The 25,924-nt window shown below is 46.0% G+C and overlaps 1 protein-coding gene across 1 annotated transcript in view; it reads right to left on the minus strand.

The window, feature by feature from the left end:
• The window catches only part of AKR1A1 (aldo-keto reductase family 1 member A1), a 776,593-nt gene extending 756,799 nt beyond the window's left edge, over positions 1 to 19,794 (minus strand). The window contains exon 1 of the mRNA XM_078664963.1: positions 19,367 to 19,794. The gene's annotated coding sequence lies outside the window, so the exon portion shown is untranslated. The remainder of the gene's footprint in view (positions 1 to 19,366) is intronic.
• Positions 19,795 to 25,924: the final 6,130 nt, after the last annotated feature.

Raw genomic sequence — 25,924 nt, forward strand, 5'->3', positions numbered from 1 at the left:
GAAGCAGAAGTAGCAGGGTGCCCTACGACATTTCTGGTGGACACAGGAGCCACTAGATCCACGATCAGATCAGCTGCAGTTCCAGACCTGCCCATGTCTGGAGAGACCATACAGGTGGTAGGGGTCGCAAACAGGAGAATAACCAGCCAATTGACAGAACCGGTGCAGGTGAAAATAGGGAAGTACAGTGATGAGCACCAGTTTGTGGTTTGCGATTCAAGCCCTGTGTGTCTGCTAGGAAGAGACCTGTTGTGTAAATTAAATTGTACTATATACTGTACACCTCAGGGAGTGGAGGTATTGACCAATGATGATGACGCAGATTTCAAAGTTGCAAACTCTAGAATATGCGTGGAACTGTACCCTACTTTAACAGTAGAGGAGCTTCCCTGGGACTTGAGAGAGACAGTGGCATCAGAAGTATGGGATTTCACTGGGGAAGAGATTGGATTGGTCAAAGGGGTGGACCCAGTGAAAATTGTAGTGAAACCGCATGCTGAGTTCCCAAGAACACCCCAATATAAATTGACTCCAGAAACGATTGCAGGCATAAAACCCGTGATCGAGTCCATGATTAAACAGGGAATACTGAAAGAAATCGTGGGTAGTCCATGCAACTCCCCGATTATGGGTCTGCAGAAACCAAATGGGAAATTTCGGATAGTGCAGGACCTTCGAAAGATTAATAACATAGTCGTTTCGTGTTGTCCAGTGGTACCGAATCCATCAGTGATACTGTTTCAAATTCCATTCCAAGCTGAGTGGTTCACTGTGATCGATCTTTGCCAGGCTTTCTTTTCGATCCCTTTGGACGAAGATAGCCATTTTCTTTTCGCATTTAAGCTGGAAAATCGCGTCCTAACATGGTGTCGTATCCCTCAAGGGTATACAGAGAGTCCATCGATCTTTAACCAGCTTCTGAAGAAAAATCTTGAAAGTCTAGTGCTGCCCCAGAAGTCAGTTCTGGTCCAGTACATAGACGACCTCCTTGTGGCGTCAGAAACAGAAGAAGCTTGCAGAGAAGACTCCATTGCTTTGTTAAATCACCTAGCTGCCAATGGGCACAAGGTGTCCCCGGGAAAATTGCAGTACTGCCTGACAGAAGTGCAGTACTTAGGACACAGAATTGAGAAAGGCAAACGAAAAGTGTCACCAGACAGGATAGAGGCGATCATGAAAATGAATGCGCCTAAGACACAAAGAGAGGTCAGGATGTTTCTAGGGATGGTGGGTTACTGCCGACAGTGGATTGTGAACTTTTCACTGAAAGCAAAGCCCTTGCAAAAACTGACGCACAAGGAGGTGAGTGATCCGGTACCATGGGACAAAGACTGTTTGATGGCGTTCCTACAGCTGAGAGAGGACCTGTGTCGTGCTCCGGCATTGGGAATGCCTGATTACAATAAACAATTTTTTCTTTACTGTTGTGAGAGAGAAGGTTGCGCGTTGTCTGTGTTGGTTCAAATCCATGGGAATGCCCGTAGACCAGTTGCTTATTTCTCGGCTACTTTAGACCCAGTAGCCGCAGCGTTGCCCGGATGTCTCAAATCCGTTGCTGCAACGGGTGTCAGCATTGAAAGATGTGAAAATATCGTTATGGGGCACCCGTTAGAGGTGTGCGTGCCACATTCTGTTGAACTGTTGATGACCAGGACCAAAACACAGCATTTGACCAACAGCAGGCTCACGCGCTATGAGCAAGTTATTCTTGCTGCAGAGAACGTGACCCTCAAGAGATGCTCTGTTTTGAACCCTGCTACCTTAATGCCACTTCCAAATGATATTGATGATGATGATGAATATACAGACCATGACTGTCTCGATGTGACTGAACTATGCACCAAACCCAGACCCGACATCGTAGATGAGCCACTGACCGACCCAGACGAAGTTTTCTTTGTCGATGGCTCATGTGTAAGAGACGAAGTTGGGCAGTTGAGAGCAGCTTATGCTGTTTGCACAATTGAAGGAGTTGTGGAAGCAGGGTGCCTGGAAGGAGTACACTCCGCTCAGGTAGCCGAGATTATTGCCCTGACACGTGCTTGCTTAGCAGGCAATCAAATTCGAGTCACCATATACACCGACAGCCAGTATGGCTATGGGGTAGTTCATGATTACGGGCAGTTATGGTCTCAAAGAGGGTTCATGACCTCTTCAGGCTCTCCCATTCGCAATGGAGAGTTTGTGCGCCTGTTGTTAGAAGCATTGCAATGCCCAGCAAGTATCGCAGTTGTAAAATGCATCGCACATACCAGAAATGAGGACTTTGTTTCGAAAGGCAATAGATATGCTGATGAAGTTGCGCGGTATTGCGCGGAACAAGGTTACTCTTTCACAGAGGTGGATGTGGGTGGAATAAATGTAAGAACTGAATTAGCTATGATACTGGAAACTGTTGATACTTGGGATGAACTGTCAACCATGCAAGAAAATGCTCCTGATTCTGAAAAAGAAACATGGGAAAAGGCAGGATGTGTAATGGGTGAGACCCATTTTTGGGTCTCAGCAGACGGCAGAGCAGTGTTGCCCAATGAGATGGTGAGTCCAATGGCTAGACTCATACATGGTCCCGTACACTTAGGGAGAGATGCTATGCTGAGAGTGTTTAGACAGACTTGGTACAATCCTAAGTTTAGAATAGCAGCAGAAGCAGTGTGCCAGCGTTGTGTGACCTGCCAGCAGCTGAATGTAGGGAAAAGAACACCAGTTGCACTAAGTCACATAGGAAGGTCTGGAGGTCCATTCAATAGAATGCAGATAGATTTCATTGAAATGCCAAGGTGCAACCGCCTCCGCTATGTCCTGGTGGTTGTTTGTGTGTTCTCCAGATGGGTTGAGGCATACCCTACACGTAGGTGCGACACCCTCACAGTGGCCAAGTTACTGCTTAGAGAACTCATCCCTCGCTTCGGGGTGCCGGCCTTTTTGGAATCAGATAGGGGAACACATTTTAACAGCGAGCTTGTGAAGATGATCTGTGTAGCACTAAATATTGACCAAAAGCTGCATTGCAGTTACCGACCAGAAGCCTCAGGAATTGTGGAACAGATCAATGGAACAATCAAGGCCAGAATAGCGAAAGTGTGCTCCTCAACGACCCTGAGTTGGCCTGATGCCCTGCCATTAGTCCTCATGAGCCTTCGTAGTACCCCAGACAGAAGAACAGGGTTGTCACCACATGAGGTGTTAATGGGGAGAGCAATGAGGCTGCCATCTATTCCAGCTACTGCACTGTTAAATATCACAGATGATATGATCCTGGACTATTGTAAGGGGCTGTCTGACGCCATGCGTTCTGTGTCCCTTCAGGTGCAGGCTGCAGAGGTTCCAGCGTGCCAGGGCCCGTGCCATGACCTGAACCCTGGGGACTGGGTCCTGGTAAGAAAACACGTGAGAAGAAGCTGTCTGGATATTCGTTGGCGTGGGCCCTTCCAGGTCATCCTGATCACAAATACAGCTGTAAAGGTGGGAGGCCTGCCCAATTGGATCCACGCGTCACATACGAAAAGGGTTCCAGCACCTCTGGAAACAGCTCCTCTCTCGGATAGACGTCCAGCTGAGGACCGAGAAGCCATAGAGGGGGCTAGCCAAGCTGTAGAGGTGCCAGCGGAAGCAGGGAACGAGTCTGACCAAGCTGAGGACGGTCAGTACAACAGCGAAACAGACGACGCTACAGAAGGAGAAAGCAGCTGGGAGTACGAGTCTGACCCTGACAGGTCTGAAAGAGAGCGAGAACAGACCAGAAGGAGAAGGAGTAGAAGGGCACGTGGAGAAGCTAATTGGCCGCAAAGAAGGAGCTCTAGCCTGAGGTCAACTCCAGAAGCAACCCTTCCTCCGATATCAGAAGACTCAGATCCAGAAGAAGGTGCTCAGGGCGCTGAAGCACCGGACCGAAGAAGGTCAAGAAGAGTGCGAGTGCCTAACAGAAGATACTCCACACCTGAGTGGACATATCTGGCGTCAAATGTCTGTGAAACCGGAGACAGGGAGGATCCGAGCGGTGGTGGTGTCCAGTTCTGAGCCCATTATCACCGTGGAAATACGACTGTTGGTACCCGGTGTCGAACAAGAAGGGTCGCTGACATTCGTGCTCCCCAGACCTCCCCGCCTCAGCAAGTTAAAACATATGTTTCTTACAGAATTGCAATTCCCCGACTTTGGTACAACGATAACAGCACATGAAGAGCACAATCTTCGTTTGGAAATACTGAACTATGCTATTGAAGCTGCAACCACAAATCTGATAGTAGACTGTTAAAGGACTTTGTAAATAAAGCAAGCAGAAAAAGAAGATTACCTAGCGCCCAGGAAGCAGAGAATTTTAGGGAACTTCCCTTGAGTTGATGGAGAAGGACTAGGGTTGTCTTTTTGAACTGTTGAAGGACTTTTGCGAAGAAGGTTGTCAGCCTCCAGTTGTGTGGATTCTAAGGACAAAAGGATTGAAAAGAGACTGTAAAGGAACGAGAGGAAAAGAATTTTTTGCAAAGATAAAGAGAGAGCTAGATTGTCTGACGAAATGGAGGCCGGCACCCCGAACCGCAGAGCTAAATGTATAATAGGTACACTAATAGTAGGAGTGATAATATTAATAGCTTTAGTGGTAACAATTTCTTATGTAAAGGGAAATGAAGAAGAGGTAAAGGTAACTGATGTGAGTTCTGTAGTAACGCTTACACCTATTGTTGCTGGTGAGAAAAGGGAAAACACTCAAGAGAAAGCGTTATTAGCTGCAGAAGCCCGCAGGTTACATGTAGACGAGTCCCAAGGAGACTTTAGGTCAAATGCTTATGCTAAACTTTTATATGAATACGTGGATGCCATGGAGGTTAAGGATTGCTACGTCTGCATGCAGTTGCCTGCGTCTGTAGATGAAGGAATTCGCTATCATCACCTCCCTCTGACATATGGCATTACATGTAGCTTATTGCTTAGTATATTTTATGAGAGAGATAGTTTTGAATACTATTTCTCTAATTATGATTCAGTGTTGCCAGAAGTCCCGAATTATAAGCAGATGAATAAATGGGATTACTGGAAGAGTGAAGACAGATTGGCCAAATTCTTCATTCCTTGGATTACCTTAGATACTTCACATGCCCGTAGAAATAACCTGACATGCAAGGTGTCAGAAGTCGAGAAGAAGTTCATAGGGCAGGTGGATGATCGTTACAGGAGACAAAAGATTTTGAAAAAATCAGGACAAGGGAAAATAGATTGGACCGAGGAAGAGAAGTCACATAAGAGAAAGGGTAGTAGTGGTCCAATAGCTTTAGATAAAGCGCAGAGAGGAAAGTTATGTCTTCACCGAGCCAAAACGTATTATGAAAATGTATACGTAGGTGAAGTTGACTGTGAGCATGCTTTTAATTTAGAGTACTACACTAAGGATTTCCTAAAGGGAATGCAAGTGATTCCAAATGTGTATTTTGTATGTGGAAGAAATGCTTACGTGAGACTACCTGACAACTGGTATGGATCATGTTACTTGGCAATTGTCTTCCCCAAAATATATCATGCACAAGATTTAGTGATCATTGAGGGTCAGACATCATCGAGGGGAAGGAGAGATGTAGGTGATGCCGAAATGGTTGGAGATGTCTTTGGAGCTATGTTCCCTCTTTTGGGAATAATCCTTAATGATGTTAAAATTAGACGACTGGCAACAGTTGTCGACAGGTTGTCTGCCAGCACTGCTCAGTCCTTAATGCTGGTAGAAGGAGAGATGCAATCGATAAGGGCTATGGTTCTTCAAAATCGTCTTGCATTAGATGTCCTATTAGCAAAAGAGGGCGGAGTCTGTAAGGCTTTGAAGGTCCAGGAATGTTGTACTTACATTCCAGACAATTCGAAGCCCCTTGAGAAAGTTATTAAGAACATAACTAGTATTCACAAGGAGATCGAAGACTTGAGTAGAGAAAATGTTTGGGAAAAGGTGGGCCACGGAATGAGTACAGTTGGAGGGTGGTTTTCCGCCTTAGGCAAAAGCTTTGTATGGTATATCCTAAAGCCTATCATCATAATATTGATCTGTGGGATAATATTGTGGGGATTGGTGAGGGTATTCAAATGGTACAGAGCAAGAAGGTCAGAAAGGGCCCAAAGAGAACAGCTGAGGAGATTGGCTGCCATACAAGATAATCAGTACAGGAGCCTGAGAGCTCTGGAAGCGCAGAGAATGCCAGCAATAACTGCAGTTTAAATGTTAGTGATGACCCCGAGAGGTCATCAAAGGGGGGAACTGAGAGAGCGCAAACTGATTTAAATGTATGAATGCATCACACTTACCTGTAGTAAGCACAAATCGTGAAGAGAAATGCCATGAGTGCTAATAGTATCTGCAAAATATATTCTGAATGTATAGTTAATATAGAGATTTAAGTAGAAGTGGAACTAATACAGAAATGTGCGACATTATATGACTTTATTAGACGTGATTATTTTGAATCCATGTCGTGAAGCTGCTAAAACATAAGATGGTATGTGGTTAAAAGCAGAACGTGGTAGGCCTCAGGGCCAGAGCTGGAGGGAAAGGGAAGGTGGTTCTTTTCACGACACAGATTGCATTAAGGTTTTTGGTCATTGCATTAATAGACCATGATTTATAGAAATGTTTACTTAATAATAGAATAAGAGTATTAACATGCTTTAATTAAATGAAGAAGTTGAATGCTATAATCATAATGAGAAATATTGTAGGCCTGAAATGTTTTAGCATTGATTTACACGTACATGTCTGGGCTGAGAAATGTTGCAAGCCTTTTTAGAAGTCTATGAGAGTTGGGTTCTTGGCGGCAGATATCTGTCCGCAACAGGAAAGGGGGGATCCAATTATAAATGAATGAATAGAGGTCTGTTCAGTAGACGGCCCAGACATGGAGGAGGGTTCTGGAATGTTTAAGGGGTATCAGCGGGCCGGAGAAGAGTCTGAGAAGCAAGGTCAACTCTAACGTCTGAGGCCCAATACAAAGCATCATGGAAAAAGCCTGAAGTTGCACCACGTGAGAGGCGTTTCGCAAGGGGCGTCTCAAATGTTGTTGACTGTTTTGTATTAGGGACAGCACCCCTGGGTGGAGTTAGAGCAGAGACCTGAGGACCCTTTAGAGAGCGGATGGGTAGGCAGTGAGGGGTCATGACTGGAGAACTTTAGGTTTTCACCAAGAGACTTAGAGTGGGTGACTTCCCTTGGGGGTCATTCACTGCTGACACCTTTGTTAGGTTGGGATTTGGTTAAGTAGGGATACCATCTAGAACAGGGTAGGGACGCCTAACCTGTGTTTGTTTCCTCCAACCTAAATGAAGGAGAGATATGCGTCTATGCTGATAGCTTTACTATTTTTAGAACTTGTGTTAGTGATTTCTGTTGCTCGTCTGAGGGCTTTTCGAGAGCACATGTATGTAATTGGACCTGTGTATCTCGTGAATCTCATTCTGAGATGCCTGTATTTGCAGCTCATTATATCTTTACAATAAACTTTTGAAAACTAGAAGTTGTCCGTGATCTTTGAGAGTAGGGTCCTTTCTTGGGTGAACTAACTTGCAGATGGGTGTACTGTTTTCCTCCTAGACAGGCAACAAAGGTTCAGTCGACCAGATCGAGGTTTGGATCAATAGATATAAGGTATCGATCAAAATCTCGCCCTTTCACACACAAACAGTTCATGAGTTGCTGTGGGCTGGCTGGTCTGGCGTCTTATTGCAGAATCACCCGGGTATTTCACAGGTCTTTAAAATACCATTTACTTGATAACGAGGCTTTGTTGTTTTGTTTACCCATTCCTAAAGCCCCTGCATCTCCATTCTGTCTATTCCTTAAAGTTGCAAATTTCCTTTGCTGCTACTGTATGAGAGTGGCTTTCCTGAAAAGTAACCTTAGGCTTTGTTTTTTTGCAGTTTTATACAAATCAAACTCCACCCGAAGGAACTGAGGTACTTTTGCATGAGCACCAGGTACATTATACAAGGACACATTGCTGGAAGTATTACCCCCCCCTCAAAATGTGGCTCTTGTTGCACCCCTAGGGTCTCGTACGCCCCTGGGGGTACAGCTATAATGCTAGTGTAAGCAGAGTGGTGTAAAAAGGGGCATGGCCTCGGACCACCTCTCTGGAACGCAGCTCTGTGGTGCTTACTGGAGGTACCTGGTGAGCTAGTTGGCACTCAGGTACCCTCAGGATTCAAGGGGACTTAACCCCCCAATTTACAACTCGCCAGAGGATGTATTTGCACACGTATATATTATCAGGCCCCACCCCCGCCATGCACCACTGTGCAAACGCGCCCCTTGGCGTATTATAAGTTGGGGGATTAAGTCCCCTTGAATCCTGAGGGTCCTTGGGGGCCAACTAGCCCACCAGGTACTTTCAGTAAGTGCCACAGAGCTGCGTTGCAGAGATGTATAAAAAAGGGCCATGGCCTTGGACCACCTCTCTGCAACGCAGATCTGTGGCGCTTACTGGGGGTACCTGGTGGGCTAGTTGGCCCCCAGGGACCCTCAGTACTCATAGGGACTTAATTCCACGATTTACAACGCGCCAGGGGGTGTGTTTGCACACTTGTAATATCAGGCCCCGCCCCCTTCCCTGCACCACTGTGCAAACGCGCCCCCTGGCTTGTTGTAAGTTGGGGGGTTAAGTCCCCTTGAATCCTGAGAGTCCCTGGGGGCCAATGAGCTACCAGGCAAGTCTGAGCCCTCCTCTCACACCTGCCCAGGCCCCTTAAGGCCTTGTTGGGTGCACCCCAAATCATTCTTCTCCATCTTGTGAGTTGCAGCCTACCTGTGCCCCAGATTGCAGTGAGCAGAGTCCAGGAAGTGGTAAGGAGACAGACTAGTGCTGTCTCTTCCCAAGACAAAAAGTTGTTTAAAAAACGATTTTCACTTTCTCTGTTTACTGTCTATGCCTGTGGTTGTTACAGATAAAAAATGTAGTTTTAGCCTGCCTGTAATTGCATATTTTATCACCTGTGTTGTGTTTTAAATTTGTGGTTTTCCCTGCCCATGATTGCCTCCATTTAGTGTGTTGAATTGTGGGATTTGCAGTCCAACCTCTGTAGTTTGTCCCTCTCATTCCTTGGTGAAAATTCTGTTTTCTCCAAATTTCTCCTTTGCTCTGTGCTAAGACCTGTATGTTAAAACAGTGCACTCCAAGCCACCATTTTGTGTTCACAAGCCAGTGAATCAAACAACACGATCTTACACAGTGTAAGATGAATCTCGAGACCTCCTAGGGGCAAAGGTACGCCTTAAAATGAGTAGTCTAAAAATAATCTCAAGTGATATTTATCAGGAAATGGTTTATTTTCAACCAATCTTCAAAGTGTTAAATCAAATGATGAATAATTTCCAAAACAAATCGCAACATTGCTGTATTTCAAGGAAGCTATGTAAGTACACGTCATTCATAAATGCATCCCCTATGCATTTCGAGCAGTACTCTTCGTCGGGGGGGAATGTCTAAAAAGAAAAAGGAGAAATACAGAAAGAGGTAGCGCAGGGTAGGAGCTAATAAAATTTCAGAATATGCTGCTCATAATGGTGCTAAAACCTCTAAGTATAAAGAAGTGCAGAGCCAAGTAAGGTGAAACGTGCTGCTACCTATATTAGAAAGTTACATGCATACAATAATAAACAAACGTCCTGTGTGATGCAAAGGAACCCAAAAGAAAGATGACTCGGTATGTCGAAAAGGAAGAAGTTAAAAAATGATACCAAGAACACCGAAATCGTCATGTGTCTCAAGCAAACAAACTGCGTTATTTAAAGCGTGCACTAAGTAGGTAGAACGAAGTGGGTAAAGCAAGACAGGGCGCGATGTCAGGTAAATAGAGTAACATGCTAGGGAATACATTGACAAAATGTAACAGATTAGTATCAGCTTACAGCATAGCTTGAAAAACGTGCACTCCAATAAACTACGAACGCTGGTGAATTGTGTAAGGCGCCGGAAACGCGAGCGGCGTTATCAGTGAGCGAGCAGTGAACATGAAAAGAGCAAGTGAAACCAGCCCCCCTACCTCCTCCCCCCCAGCAACAGGGATTTTTTCTTCATCAGATGGTGCTTCTGTGAGCTGTTTAAACTGTGTTTTACTAGGGCCTGTGCACTTCGTTTTTTGGCCAGCAGGGGAAGTAAAGTTTTATTCAAACAGTATTGTTAGATTTCAAGTTAGTGAGGCCCTTACCTGCTGAAGTCCAAAGTGTGGATTGAGCCTGTCTGTCTCCTGGGAGATTCTGAACAGGAGTAACAGCTCACAACTCCCTGGCCAGCAAACCTTGTCTGAGGTCGCAGGGACCTTATAGGCTCTGCTACTGGTTGGTACATGTCTACACTTTCCATTGTATTAGGGTTAATGTCCTCATTGGTTGGGTATTTGAGGGATCTGATTGATTTCTGGGTGTGTTATTCAATCATTGTAGGGTTGGGACTAGGGCTAGGGTTAAGGTTAGGGTTAGGATTTCTATTGGAAGTAGGGACTAGGGCTTCCTATGTTATTGGTTGTTGGGAGGGGGTGGGACTAGGGCTAGGGTTAGACCTTTAATTGGAAGTAACGATTAGGGCTTCTAGTGTGATTGATTGCTGGACTAGGTGTGGGACTTAGAGTAGGGTTAGGCTTTCTATTGGAAGTAGGGACTAGGGCTACCTGTGCCATTGGTTGCATGGACTTGTTTTGGGACAACTGGTAGGGCTAGGGCCGTTATTGGGCGTAGAGATCAGTGTTTTTAAACTGATTGGGTGCTTGGACTAGGGCTAAGATTGGCTGTAAGGTCCTGGTCTCCTATTGGTTCCTAGATTTTAGGGCTAGTGTTGTGATTGGATAGTGTTAGGGCTAGGGTTCCCATTGGCTGAAGGGGTTACCTGATTACTAGGGCTATAAAAAAGGCAAGGGTTAGGGCATCTCAGCCCGGGCGTTGAGGCTAAGGCCAGAGAGGACAAGGGCAGTTGCCTGTTTGAGCCTGTTAAGGGCAGAGAGGACAAGGGCAGTTGCCTCTTTGAGCCTGTTCGAGACAGGTCGGAACTAGGGCCAGAAATCCTGCCCTTTTTCTCATTTAGCAACAACCAGCCCACACATCCACATCCACAAACAGAGCAACGCACTCACTCCAAATGTACACCACGCACAACACTATGCACAGATTAATGTACCAGCCTGCACTACAAACCCAACCAAACCACATCTACACACCCTACTATCCCAACTACCACACATATCCACCATCACCTACAAACAGTACACAACTCTATCCTATACCACTGACCAATACACTCATCACTAACAATACCAATCAACACCATACATAAAGTAAAGTAAAGTCCACATTTGTAAAGCGCACAATCACCCGTAAGGGTCTCTAGGCGCTGGGGGCCGTCGGGAAGATTAAGCGAGCTATTGCCCAGAGTCACATGGTGCTGGGCTAACCTGCCGCCGGAGCCGGGGATCGAACTACATCCCATTCAGACACACTCTCCCTGTTGTAATTACACCTAACAGTCCTTCCATCAGTTGTCCAACAAACACCCACCTCTTCCTTCTACCATAATAACACTGACGCACAACACACACTCTGCACACCACCACACTTTGTATCTCTTGCAACACATATACTTTCAATGTAATTATGGATCTACATATTTATCTCTTTCTTCTAATTTAGCATTTCCAATGCACTACCCTATTTCGCAGCCTATACTTCGCTCAATATATCTTCTAGCCCAACCTTCTGACTCATCTCAAACTTCTTCTACTACTCCTTCCAATGCACTACCCTATCTCTCATCCTATACACCTATCAATATATCCTCTATATCCGCTCTCTCATTTATCCCAAACCCCATACCACTACTATGATTGGAAAATAACCCTTTCTAGACTCTCTCCTACTCTACCCCGCCTTGTATCATCTGACACCTCTTTTACGGATGTATGACATTACAACGCATGCTTTTACATCGCATGCCTTTACAACGCAGTTTTTACAACGCATGCCTTTACAACGCATAGTGCTTTGGGGCGATGGATAGTGAATTGTTTAATTTACTATTCCAACTCCAGTCCCCGTGGATAGTAGTGAAGGTGTTGGATAGTACATTAAACCTATTCCCTATCCTAGAGCGCCCCCCAGCGCAATGCGTTGTAATGGTTTGCATTGTAAAAGTTGCGTCGTAAAGGCACTGCGTGGTAAAAGTTGCGTTGTAAAGGTTGTTCACCCTCTTTTACTATACCGATCCCCTAAAACAAACCTTTCTAAACTCTTTCCTCTGAGTCCTCCCCTCCAAAACTCCTTTATACTCATCCAAAAGCCTCCTCATATTGCTAAGACCTAAAAAAAAAAAAAAAATTTCACTCTTTTATCCCTCCACTATCCTTTTCAATCAAAATTAACAGACTAACTGTCCCGGGGGGCCCGGGATGTGAGGGGGTTCGACCACAGGGACGGGACTGACTGTGGGTGACGGGGTGAACAGAAACACTGGCGCCTTAAGTAAAGGTTTCAGAGAAGGCTTTATTGGGATGTAGGTCTTTTTCATCAATGGTGTGGCTCGGTCTCTGTTAAGTGACGCAGGGTTCAAAGAAAAGGTAGCTTTCTCCAGCTTGGACGTGGTCCGGGCGATCGTATTCCAGGAGGGGACGTCTCTCCGCTCCGTGATCCTCTCCGGAACCGAAAAAGAAAGGTAACGCGGGTCAAAACCAAGGATCACTCTGGGTATGCTCGTGAGGGAAAACATCCGTGAGAAGTGCCCGATTTAGCTCAAATGGGCGTGATAGGAGTGCTCGTGCTCAGGCAGGTTATTGCACACAGGGCTGTACACAATTTACACCGGGGGCTGCCTCCTCCGCCCAACCCAACCCGCGACCCGGCCCCGTACCTCTTGAAGCCACACTCCTCCTGTGGGAGCGTGGCGGGGCGAAACGTCCAACCGTTGGCCTCCTGGCGTGTCGTTCTCGGTCTCTCTGGTCTCGGGATACCGCCTTCCGTCTTCCTCGATGTCCGCTGCCTCCCTGGAATCGCCGTCCGTCTTCTCTCCAGTACTTCCGCCTTTTGATGTCACGACGCTCGCGAGGGGCGGGGTCTCGTCCTCCGGGTCCGTGTTCCTAAAGGAACCGAACGTGGTATAGTCATCGGGCCATCCAGACTCGGGTTCCTCGTTCCACGTACAAGGTTGAAGCTGTGGGGAAAATGTGCAAGGTAAGAGGGGGGTGGCGGACCACCAGTCCGTGGGGAGAGTCAGTTCCTGTCCGCCTGACCCGTCACACTAACATGGTCAGTTCTCAAATTCCATATTAAACTATACTAATATACTACCCAAATAACTGAATAACATATCCACTACTCAAATTACTTCTTTTTTTTCTACTATACTAATTTTTAACAGTAATCCTTTATGGGTTCCGGAGTGGGGTGCTACTCACCAGAAAAGCGATTCAACAGGGGTAACAAGTCCTATATGAATGCGAATCTTTCTTCCCCTTTTATCCCTCCTCTATCCTTCTCACTCCAAGTAACTGACTAATATCCACCACTGAAATTACTTCATATTTTACCATATTATTTCACCATTAATCCTTTGTAGGCTTCCTGAATAGCGTGCGTCAACAAGCGCTATATAAATACAAACCTTTGTCCTCCTCTATCCTTCTGTTATCATTCCAAATCCAAATAACTGACTAACCTATCCACCACTTAAAATGTACTTGCATGTTTCACTATACTAATTCAACACTAATCCTCTATGGGTCCCGGAGTAGTGTGCTACTCGCCGAAAAAGCGCTTCAACGCCTCGTCAGGGGTAGTAAGCGCTATATAAATGCAATTAGAAAACAATACTATGTACCTCCAGTAAGCGCCACAGAGCTGCGTTGCAGAGAGGTGTAAAAAGGGGCGTAGCCTCGGACCACCTCTCTGCAACGCAGCTCTGTGGTTCATATTGGAGGTAGCTGGTGGGCTAGTTGGCCCCCAGTTACCCTCAGTATTCAAGGAGAATTAATTCGCCAACTTACAACGCGCCAGGGGGCGTGTTTGTAGAGTGCTGCAGGAAGGGGCGAGCATCCTTCGGAATGCCGGCTTTTTTTAATTTTATGTTTTTAGAAGGGGGGCTGTGTGGCCCCCTTCTTTTACATTATTTGGGGCCCTGGGGACACCATCCCCTAGGGTCTGACCTTTTTTTTTACAATTAAAAAAAAAAAGTGAAGGGGGCCATTTTCGGCCCCGGGGACCCCATCCCCTAGGGCATGGCCACATATATATATTTTAAAAAATATTTTTTAAGGAGGGGGGCTGTGTGGTCCCCGCCTCCTGAGGCCTCTATTGGCCCCTGAACCCCATTCCCCAGGGCTGTGCCTCTTAATTTATTTTTTATTTTTAATTTATTGATGGAGGGGAGGCCGCGTGGCCACCCTCCTGGGCCACTTCTGGCCCCGGGGACCCCATCCCCCGGGCCTGGCCGCTCTGTTGGGGACCGTGGGGGAAGCCTCTATGCCCCCACGGTCCCGCCAGCTTCACGCCTCCTGCGGGAGCCGGCATTTCTTTTCCACAAGGGGAGCTGCTGACATGCAGCTCACCTTGTGGAAAAGCAATCCTGCTTAGCTTCATTGAAGCGACAACAGGTTTCCCTGCTCTCGCTTCAAAGAAACGGCTCCCACCCTGCCATAGCAAACAGCAGTGTCCCGTAGGAGGGCACCCCGGGACAATGCAGGAGTTGGCCCTGGGGGGTGGTGGTGGTCCCCAGGGCCATCAAGGACTCCAGGAGGGGGGGCGCGCGGCCCCCCTGCCAACCTTTGAAAGTCCCGGGGAGGTGGTAGTCCCCGGGGCACAGGAGTCCATAACCGACGCCCGTTTTTAAATTCAAAGTGCCCCGGGGAGGTGGAGGTCCCTGGGGCACTGTGGGGGGGCCCACCACCCTTATTTAATGAAGCCCCGGGAGGTGGCGATCCCCAGGGCAGTGTGGGGGTTGGGACCCCCAAGCATTATTTTTTTTAAAAAGCCCCGGGGAGGTGGCGGTCCTGGGGCTGCGGGTGCGCCACTTGCCCCCCACATAATCAACATAGCCCCGGGAGGTGGCGGTCCCCGGGGCTGTGGGGGGCCCTCGTGGGCCCCTGCTACAATAATAAGGATTGCCCCCAAGACCTGGCCCACCCAGGGGCTTTAAAAAACGAAGCGCCGGAGGCCAACCTTCGTTTTTTTTTGTCATTTTCCACGGGGTTTGCGCACCTAGTGCGACTTGGCCCTGGGTGTCCTTGTGGGACCCCCTGAGCAGGCTTAGGGGGTCAGGGTGTTTATGCCCTGCCCCCTTTTCTTGTTTTTTATATTTGTTTTACTGTTTTCTGCGACTCAATTCTACCGAGTCACAAGATGGCTGCCAACACTTCCTGGTTTGGAGTGTTGTCAGCCAATCAGAGTGAAGCTCGTGCCCGGGAGGGTTTGCGATCCCTCCTCGGTGCTTAGATATAAAAACGTAATTTTTCTAATTTCTCAGCAACTACTGAACGGATTTACAGCATTTAACAAAAAAAAGGGCTCTTTCTGAAGCAAGGGCTACCTGGTTACCATATTTGATGTAATTCCGTTCAGCAGTTCAGGCTGTAGCTTTGTCTAAAGTTTACTATGGAGGACAGATATCCAACCCATTCTTTTTCTAATTTCTCAGAAACTACTGAAAGGATTTAAATTTTTTTTTTTTTAAAGGGCTCTTTCTGAACCAAGACCTACCTTTTTGTCAAATTTGGTGTAATTCGTTCAGCAGTACGGGCGTCTGCTTTGTCTTACATTTCCTATGGAAATTAACATGGGAAAAATGCGTTTTAGGACCTTTTTTCGCTGGCCACTTTTTTTAAACTTTCGCGAAAATTCATTATATATATATATATATAATATATATATATATCCATACTAATATAATAAAGAGAGAGCCCAAACCTTTGAGGCGGGTAATCTCAGGAACCACAGCACCAATCACAACACCCAATACAGCGTTGGAAAGGGCAGTTGCAGCAGAAGGACATGGGCTATGCAGACGCCCACCATATACATTTAAAAGGTAAAAGAACCGTGCCAGCAAAGTAGTCCCATGTGGGCGTGTCTGCGTTGTGCTGTGGGCGGGTGCTGGAGGCGTGACAAACGCTGGGGGCGTGTGGTACGTTCCGCCCTTCATGCCATGTCTCATATCGTGTGCTAATTCCACCCTGCTCCCTTTAAATACCCCTGCACCCCATAATCATAACCCACCCTTACTCCTTAAAATACCTCAACACCCTTAAACACTAACCCATCTTAACCCTATAAATATACCCTGTACCCCAAAACCCAAACCTACCCCTAAACCCTAAAAATACCCCTGTACCCCAAAACCCAAACCTAGCCCTGAACCCTATAAATACCCCTGTACCTCAAAACCCAAACCTACCCCTGAACCCTAGAAATACCCCTGTACCCCAAAACCCAAACCTATCCCTGAACCCTAAAATACCCCTGTACCCCAAATCCCAAACCTAGCCCTGAACCATTAAAATACCCCTGTACCCCAAAATTCAAACCTACCCCTGAACCCTAAAAATACTCCTGTACCCCAAAACCCAAACCTAGCCCTGAACCCTAAAAATAACCCTTTACTCCAAAACCCAAACCTACCCCTGAACTCTAAAATACCCCTGTACCCCAAAACCTAGCCCGAACCCTAAAAATACCCCTGTACCCCAAAACCCAAACCTAGCCCAGAACCCTTAAAATACCCCTGTACCTCAAAACCCAAACCTAGCCCTGAACCCTATAAGTACCCCTGTACCTCAAAACCCAAACCTACCCCTGAACCCTAGAAATACCCATGTTCCCCAAAACGCAAACCTACCCCTGAACCCTAAAATACCCCTGTACCCCAAAACCCAAACCTAGCCCTGAACCATTAAAATACCCCTGTACCCCAAACCCAAACCTACCCCTGAACCCTAAAAATACCCCTGTACCCCAAAACCCAAACCTAGCCCTGAACCCTAAAAATAACCCTGTACTCCAAAACCCAAACCTACCCCTGAACTCTAAAATACCCCTGTACCCCAAAACCTAGCCCTGAACCCTAAAAATACCCCTGTACCCCAAAACCCAAACCTAGCCCAGAACCCTTAAAATACCCCTGTACCTCAAAACCCAAACCTACCCCATAACCCTAAAAATACCCCTATACCCCAAAACCCAAACCTAGCCCTGAACCCTAAAAATAACCCTGTACCCCAAAACCCAAACCTACCCCTGAACTCTAAAATACCCCTGTACCCCAAAACCCAAACCTACCCCTGAACCCTAAAATACCCCTGTACCCCAAAACCCAAACCTAGCCCTGAACCCTTAAAATACCCCTGTACCCCAAAACCCAAACCTACCCCTGAACCCTAAAAATACCCCTGTACCCCAAAACCCAAACCTAGCCCTGAACCCTAAAAATAACCCTGTACCCCAAAACCCAAACCTACTCCTGAACTCTAAAATACCCCTGTACCCCAAAACCCAAACCTAGCCCTGAACCCTAAAAATACCCCTGTACCCCAAAACCCAAACCTAGCCCAGAACCTTAAAATACCCCTTTACCCCAAAACCTAAACCTACCCCTGAACCCTAAAAATACCCCGATACCCCAAAACCCAAACCTAGCCCTGAACCCTAAAAATACCCCTGTACCCCAAAACCCATACCTATCCCTAAACCCTAAAACTACCCCTGTACCCCATAACCCAAAACTATATCTGAACCCTTAAAATACCCAAACACCCCAAAACATATACCTCAGTACTCCAAAACATATACCGCTATACCCATACTTACCTTATCCAAACATTTTAAAAAAACATGCTTTTACCATTCATGCATTTACAACGAATTTCGTTGTAAATGTATGCGTGGTAAAAGCATATAATATGTAATGCCATGCGTTATAATGGCATTGCGGAGTCATGGTACTTTCGTAATGAAAGTATGCGGAGTGATGGTATGCGGAAAGAAAGTTGCGGAATAATGGGTGTTTACCCTCCCCCGGTAAGTACATTGGTGGCACGGCGGCCCACATCTCCAGCAACATACTCATATTTTTTCACCACACATTTGAAAAATGCACAGGTCTCTCTCATTGATGGCCAGCACCGACATACACTTTTAGACACACCTCCCGCCACAAGTTCTAGAATTGCGAACTTTAGAGCTGGGGAGCTACGTTCGAATCTCGGCATCAGCTCAACATCCTATGATTCCAGGCAAATCACTTTGTCTCCCTGTTCCTACCACAAATGAATGAGTTCTTCTGTAATGTAAATTGTGCTCATGCCATGTTGTCAAGTTCGCGCTATATAATATTGCAAGGAAAAATAAAGTAGGGAAACTCGCGTTCACACACTACTGAACGCGCACTCTTAAGTGCATCAGCAGTGCACCGTGAATCGGAGCGTTTCACAGGCCTGTCACAGATAAGAAATGCTATCAAAACGAAATCCTACAAAACAATATACTACTGGCCGGCATCAATTCATACCCGGACAACGACGGGACGGGCTGCTAGTATATATATAAAACACCCTGAGACGTAATAGGATATTTAGTCCGATGTTTATGTCTGCCCGTACCGGTTTTTCCATCTGAAAATCTGGTCACACTACCTAAGATGAGCACCTTCAGGACCCGGTCCAGTTAAAGCCCTGCTCAAGGATCAGAAATCCAAATTCAACGAAAATGCACCACAACCACTAATAAAGGGTTGGAAAAACACACGTTGCCTTAACAGAACACGCAAAACTACGAAAACGCGTATGCTGCTAGAAGCGTGGTTTTTTTATTTTTATTTTTTTTTATTTTTTTAGTAGACAATACTTTATTGGTGCCATTTACTAGTTCGCTTTAAACACTAAAATATGTATTTGAAATAATTAAATTTATGTAATAAAGATTATTTTTTTTAAAGAAAATTATCAAAAGTACATAATTTCCGTTTTTAAATTATATTCACTTTTTAATCTTTTCTCTTTTTCTCTACAAAAACGTTGTGCACGTCCCATTCTGTCAATAAAACTTTTTTTCGTACTATATGGCTTTTCTGCTTTGACTTTGAAATGGGCAAAATCGAGGACATAACTGTGGGGAGTCACGATGGCATGTAATTATAATACAGTATTCACAACTGGACATATCTATGTCGGTGAAAGAAGAATTGAATGTAACTGTGAATTGACATCAAAAACATATAATATTTGCTTATTTTGTTAGTGTCCTCAGCATACATCCATTGACGTAGCACAGTGCAATATGGCAATCAGTGGCTCCCGTGGAACATTTTGCATTTGAAACTGCAGACATGAGAAGATTTTCAAAAAGTTAATACAATTATGTTTTAAAAATTACCTCGATATGACTTCACACAGCGAAGGTCACGGTTCACATCACTTTCTGAATTCTGAGGGTAACTGCTTTTTAGGCTGGCAGGAGGCACATGGTTTAGATATATGTGGCTGGCAGGAGGCACAAGGTTTGAGATATATGTGGCTGGCAGGAGGCACAAGGCCACTTGGCTGTATATGGATGGCAAAGAAGCTTGCCAGGAGCAACTTTCTCTTGTCAGTTCTGGAATCCCAGAATCCTTGGCCATCTGGCCCTTCAGGAGCAATGGCAGATCAGTCGCACAGGATTCAAAACCAAATATCTTTTAAACGAGAAATGAGTCATTGGCATGTCTACACATAAGAAGCGTGGGTTTTAAACCAACATATATATATAACTCTGATACAATCTAGACAAGTAGTTCCCGGTTACACGCTTTCCTACAGGAAGAATGTGCCGGGTTCAGAATCATTCGACTGGGTTAAACCGGTCAAACCGGCCCTCGGTGTAAGTACGCTGGTTACAGTATCAACAGTGGGTAGCGAGGATTCGGGTTCTGGCAGAGCAGCAGTCAATAACTGGGCTGTGCTCTATAAGGAAGCAGGCGCCCCCGGGCTGCGGCAGAAGTGCAGAGTCATGCTGACGTCACCGGAGACAAGTGCACGGAAGCAGGATGAGGAGCAGGGGAGGGATGCGCGGGGACGAAGATGCTGGGAGGAAAGAGAAGCCGTAGAGCACAGGGCGGGGCCATCTTGAGAAATCAGGGAAGGTTCCACATTCTTTCATGTGCGACATCGCTTTGCCTTTTTTCCCCACAACGAAGTTTCTGTTTCCTTGAGGATTAGCACAGCCGTGAATAATCCGGGTTTGCCGTTTCGTTTGCGAGTAAAAAGTTCTTTGTTTGACATTATAAACGGTGTTTTTTTTAACAAAACGTAGACTGTGAGAGTGAGAAGGAAAGGAAAAGGAGACAAAGGCGCCTTCATGTTATAAATGCAGTGTGTTAATGTGTCATGGGCCCTCGTGCACAGGAAACGATACAGCAATAACAGGGTGCAGTGCCCCACCTCTGGGCCCCGGTGCCACTGCAGCTGCTGCACCAATGGAAGCTGGGCCCGTCTGAATTGGATGAACATGGGGCAGAGCGCCGCTCAGCAGGATGTGTAGCTGCTGGGGCACGAGGAGACACAGGCGATGTGTCTCCTGTGAGCTTTGTGGGGGTGCAGGAGGCTGTAGGAAAACGAAGGCTTACAACAAGCTATGGGGGTGCAGAGTGAGCGACAGACACAAGGTACACTAAGGCACATTGCAGATTTGGCGCGCTTTAAGAAGCCGCCTAGTGGTTTATTGCTGGGTTTGCATCATTTCTTGGTATAAAATGCAATTTTTCATTGACAGCCCAAAAAGTACCTCAAAGGCAAAGCCAGAAACTTGAGTTTGATAAATATTGTACCATTTTTCTATTTTTGTATAAAATACATTTTCATTTGTCTTTTAGGTACATTCCAGTCGTTAACAGAAAAACAGGATACAGTAACTACTAAACTTGAAGAGTTGCTCTGCTTTGGAGATACACTTTAGTACTCATAAGGACCGCGCAGATTTATTTTTGTTGTGTCTAATATACAGACCATGAATAAAGAAGTGGTCCCACATGCACCAGATATCACAGGTAGGCTGTCACACCAAGCCGGGACATGTTATTCCGCATTATAAAGGTACTCAACATTGGATAAACAAGCAGGACTAAAAGTAAAGTAAAGTCCACATTTGTAAAGCGCACAATCACCCGTAAGGGTCTCTAGGCGCTGGGGGCCGTCGGGAAGATTAAGCGAGCTATTGCCCAGAGTCACATGGTGCTGGGCTAACCTGCCGCCGGAGCCGGGGATCGAACCGTGGTCCCCAGATTCCAGCGTCAGTCGCCCTGGCCGCGGCGACTAGGAATTCAATATGATGCAGACATGTAAAGAAACCAAAGGAGGTATGGAAAGCAAGAAGTGTTGATCATGATTACATTTAGTAAGGACGGGGAAGAAAAAAAGGTGAGGAGCAGAATCAGATATAGTAGTCCACCGATGGAGCAGGAAAGTGGGAAAAGCAGTTTTTTTATCATAAAACATGAAATATCCTATGACAGTTTGAACAACCTAATCATGGAGGTTTAATCATATGTATATATATATTCAATGAAAAACACCAAAGGTTAAAATAATGTTATAGTAAGGTATGATCTAAGGATTTTTTTTTTACCCCAACACAGATACGGTGCAATACCAGCACATGAGTTTTGTAAACACTTACACCCATTAGCCGGACACAGGCTGTACAAAATTAGGTTGATAAGTACTATGATAGTTACTCGTCACTATGTATAACTATAAAAGAAACAAACACACTCATTGGATGATGTCATAGAACATGTCATCAGTGTTGTCCTGAGAGGTCATAAGCAGTGCATGGAAGGGGCGCAAGTTATAGTTAGCAACATATTGATGGCGGAGGGGGAAACACAGCCCTTTTCCCCGGGGTTTTTGGCCCTGGGGACCCCATGCCCCAAGAACCCCTTGCCCCGTGAACATATTGGAGGGAGTCGCTCAGACCCCTTCCCTGGGGCAATTTCGGCCGGGGGGCCCCATCTCCAAAGACCCAGCAACATATTGAAGGGGTAGAAAGGTATGCAGACCCTCTCCCCTGGGCACACCATCCCCAGGAAACATACTGAAAGGGGAGTGCAGTATGAAGCCCCGCTTCTGTGCCGATTCCAGCCCTGGGCAGCCTATCACTTGGCATCATAACTAGGGGAGGGGGGCACATAGCCCCCCCTTCCCTGACCAACGCATACCATTACAACGCATAGTGCTTTTAGGCGCTGGATAGTGATTTATTTAATTTACTATTCCAACTCCAGTCCCCGTGGATAGTAGGGAAGGTGTTGGATAGTAAATTAAATATATTCCCTATCCTAGAGCGCCCCCCAGCGCAATGCGTTGTAATGGTTTGCGTTGTAATGACCGCGTTGTAATGGTAGTGCGTTGTAAAAGTTTGTCTAAAGTTTACTATGGAGGACAGATATCCAACCCATTCTTTTTCTAATTTCTCAGGAACTACTGAAAGGATTTACATTATTTTTTTTAAAGGGCTCTTTCTGAACCAAGACCTACCTTTTTGTCAAATTTGGTGTAATTCCGTTCAGCAGTACGGGCGTCTGCTTTGTCTTACATTTGCTATGGAAATTAACATGGGAAAAATGCGTTTTAGGACCTTTTTTCGCTGGCCACTTTTTTAAAACTTTCGCGAAAATTCATTATATATATATATATATATGATATATATATATATATATCCATACTAATATAATAAAGAGAGAGCCCAAACCTTTGAGGCGGGTAATCTCAGGAACCACAGCACCAATCACAACACCCAATACAGCGTTGGAAAGGGCAGTTGCAGCAGAAGGACATGGGCTATGCAGACGCCCACCATATACATTTAAAAGGTAAAAGAACCGTGCCAGCAAAGTAGTCCCATGTGGGCGTGTCTGCGTTGTGCTGTGGGCGGGTGCTGGAGGCGTGACAAACGCTGGGGGCGTGTGGTACGTTCCGCCCTTCATGCCATGTCTCATATCGTGTGCTAATCCCACCCTGCTCCCTTTAAATACCCCTGCACCCCATAATCATAACCCACCCATACTCCTTAAAATACCTCAACACCCTTAAACACTAACCCATCTTAACCCTATAAATATACCCTGTACCCCCAAACCCAAACCTACCCCTAAACCCTAAAAATACCCCTGTACCCCAAAACCCAAACCTAGCCCTGAACCCTATAAATACCCCTGTACCTCAAAACCCAAACCTACCCCTGAACCCTAGAAATACCCCTGTACCCCAAAACCCAAACCTATCCCTGAACCCTAAAATACCCCTGTACCCCAAAACCCAAACCTAGCCCTGAACCATTAAAATACCCCTGTACCCCAAAACCCAAACCTACCCCTGAACCCTAAAAATACCCCTGTACCCCAAAACCCAAACCTAGCCCTGAACCCTAAAAATAACCCTGTACTCCAAAACCCAAACCTACCCCTGAACTCTAAAATACCCCTGTACCCCAAAACCTAGCCCTGAACCCTAAAAATAACCCTGTACTCTAAAACCCAAACCTACCCCTGAACTCTAAAATACCCCTGTACCCCAAAACCTAGCCCTGAACCCTAAAAATACCCCTGTACCCCAAAACCCAAACCTAGCCCAGAACCCTTAAAATACCCCTGTACCTCAAAACCCAAACCTAGCCCTGAACCCTATGAATACCCCTGTACCTCAAAACCCAAACCTACCCCTGAACCCTAGAAATACCCCTGTTCCCCAAAACGCAAACCTACCCCTGAACCCTAAAATACCCCTGTACCCCAAAACCCAAACCTAGCCCTGAACCATTAAAATACCCCTGTACCCCAAAACCCAAACCTACCCCTGAACCCTAAAAATACCCCTGTACCCCAAAACCCAAACCTAGCCCTGAACCCTAAAAATAACCCTGTACTCCAAAACCCAAACCTACCCCTGAACTCTAAAATACCCCTGTACCCCAAAACCTAGCCCTGAACCCTAAAAATACCCCTGTACCCCAAACCCCAAACCTAGCCCAGAACCCTTAAAATACCCCTGTACCTCAAAACCCAAACCTACCCCATAACCCTAAAAATACCCCTATACCCCAAAACCCAAACCTAGCCCTGAACCCTAAAAATAACCCTGTACCCCAAAACCCAAACCTACCCCTGAACTCTAAAATACCCCTGTACCCCAAAACCCAAACCTACCCCTGAACCCTAAAATACTCCTGTACCCCAAAACCCAAACCTAGCCCTGAACCCTTAAAATACCCCTGTACCCCAAAACCCAAACCTAGCCCTGAACCCTAAAAATACCACTGTACCCCAAAACCCATACCTATCCCTAAACCCTAAAACTACCCCTGAACCCCATAACCCAAAACTATATCTGAACCCTTAAAATACCCAAACACCCCAAAACATATACCTCAGTACTCCAAAACATATACCGCTATACCCATACTTACCTTATCCAAACATTTAAAAAAACATGCTTTTACCATTCATGCATTTACAACGAATTTCGTTGTAAATGTATGCGTGGTAAAAGCATATAAAATGTAATGCCATGCGTTATAATGGCATTGCGGAGTCATGGTACTTTCGTAATGAAAGTATGCGGAGTGATGGTATGCGGAAAGAAAGTTGCGGAATAATGGGTGTTTACCCTCCCCCGGTAAGTACATTGGTGGCACGGCGGCCCACATCTCCAGCAACATACTCATATTTTTTCACCACACATTTGAAAAATGCACAGGTCTCTCTCATTGATGGCCAGCACCGACATACACTTTTAGACACACCTCCCGCCACAAGTTCTAGAATTGCGAACTTTAGAGCTGGGGAGCTACGTTCGAATCTCGGCATCAGCTCAACATCCTATGATTCCAGGCAAATCACTTTGTCTCCCTGTGCCTACCACAAATGAATGAGTTCTTCTGTAATGTAAATTGTGCTCATGCCATGTTGTCAAGTTCGCGCTATATAATATTGCAAGGAAAAATAAAGTAGGGAAACTCGAGTTCACACACTACTGAACGCGCACTCTTAAGTGCATCAGCAGTGCACCGTGAATCGGAGCGTTTCACAGGCCTGTCACAGATAAGAAATGCTATCAAAACGAAATCCTACAAAACGATATACTACTGGCCGGCATCAATTCATACCCGGACAACGACGGGACCGGCTGCTAGTATATATATAAAACACCCTGAGACGTAATAGGATATTTAGTCCGATGTTTATGTCTGCCCGTACCGGTTTTTCCATCTGAAAATCTGGTCACACTACCTAAGATGAGCACCGTCAGGACCCGGTCCAGTTAAAGCCCTGCTCAAGGATCAGAAATCCAAATTCAACGAAAATGCACCACAACCACTAATAAAGGGTTGGAAAAACACACGTTGCCTTAACAGAACAAGCAAAACTACGAAAACGCGTATGCTGCTAGAAGCGTGGGTTTTAAACCAACATATATATATAACTCTGATACAATCTAGACAAGTAGTTCCCGGTTACACGCTTTCCTACAGGAAGAATGTGCCGGGTTCAGAATCATTCGACTGGGTTAAACCGGTCAAACCGGCCCTCGGTGTAAGTACGCTGGTTACAGTATCAACAGTGGGTAGCGAGGATTCGGGTTCTGGCAGAGCAGCAGTCAATAACTGGGCTGTGCTCTACAAGGAAGCAGGCGCCCCCGGGCTGCGGCAAAGTGCAGAGTCATGCTGACGTCACCGGAGACAAGTGCACGGAAGCAGGATGAGGAGCAGGGGAGGGATGCGCGGGGACGAAGATGCTGGGAGGAAAGAGAAGCCGTAGAGCACAGGGCGGGGCCATCTTGAGAAATCAGGGAAGGTTCCACATTCTTTCATGTGCGACATCGCTTTGCCTTTTTTCCCCACAACGAAGTTTCTGTTTCCTTGAGGATTAGCACAGCCGTGAATAATCCGGGTTTGCCGTTT

Source organism: Lissotriton helveticus, chromosome 1_1 (genome assembly GCF_964261635.1).
Source record: "Lissotriton helveticus chromosome 1_1, aLisHel1.1, whole genome shotgun sequence".
Lineage (NCBI taxonomy): Eukaryota > Metazoa > Chordata > Amphibia > Caudata > Salamandridae > Lissotriton > Lissotriton helveticus.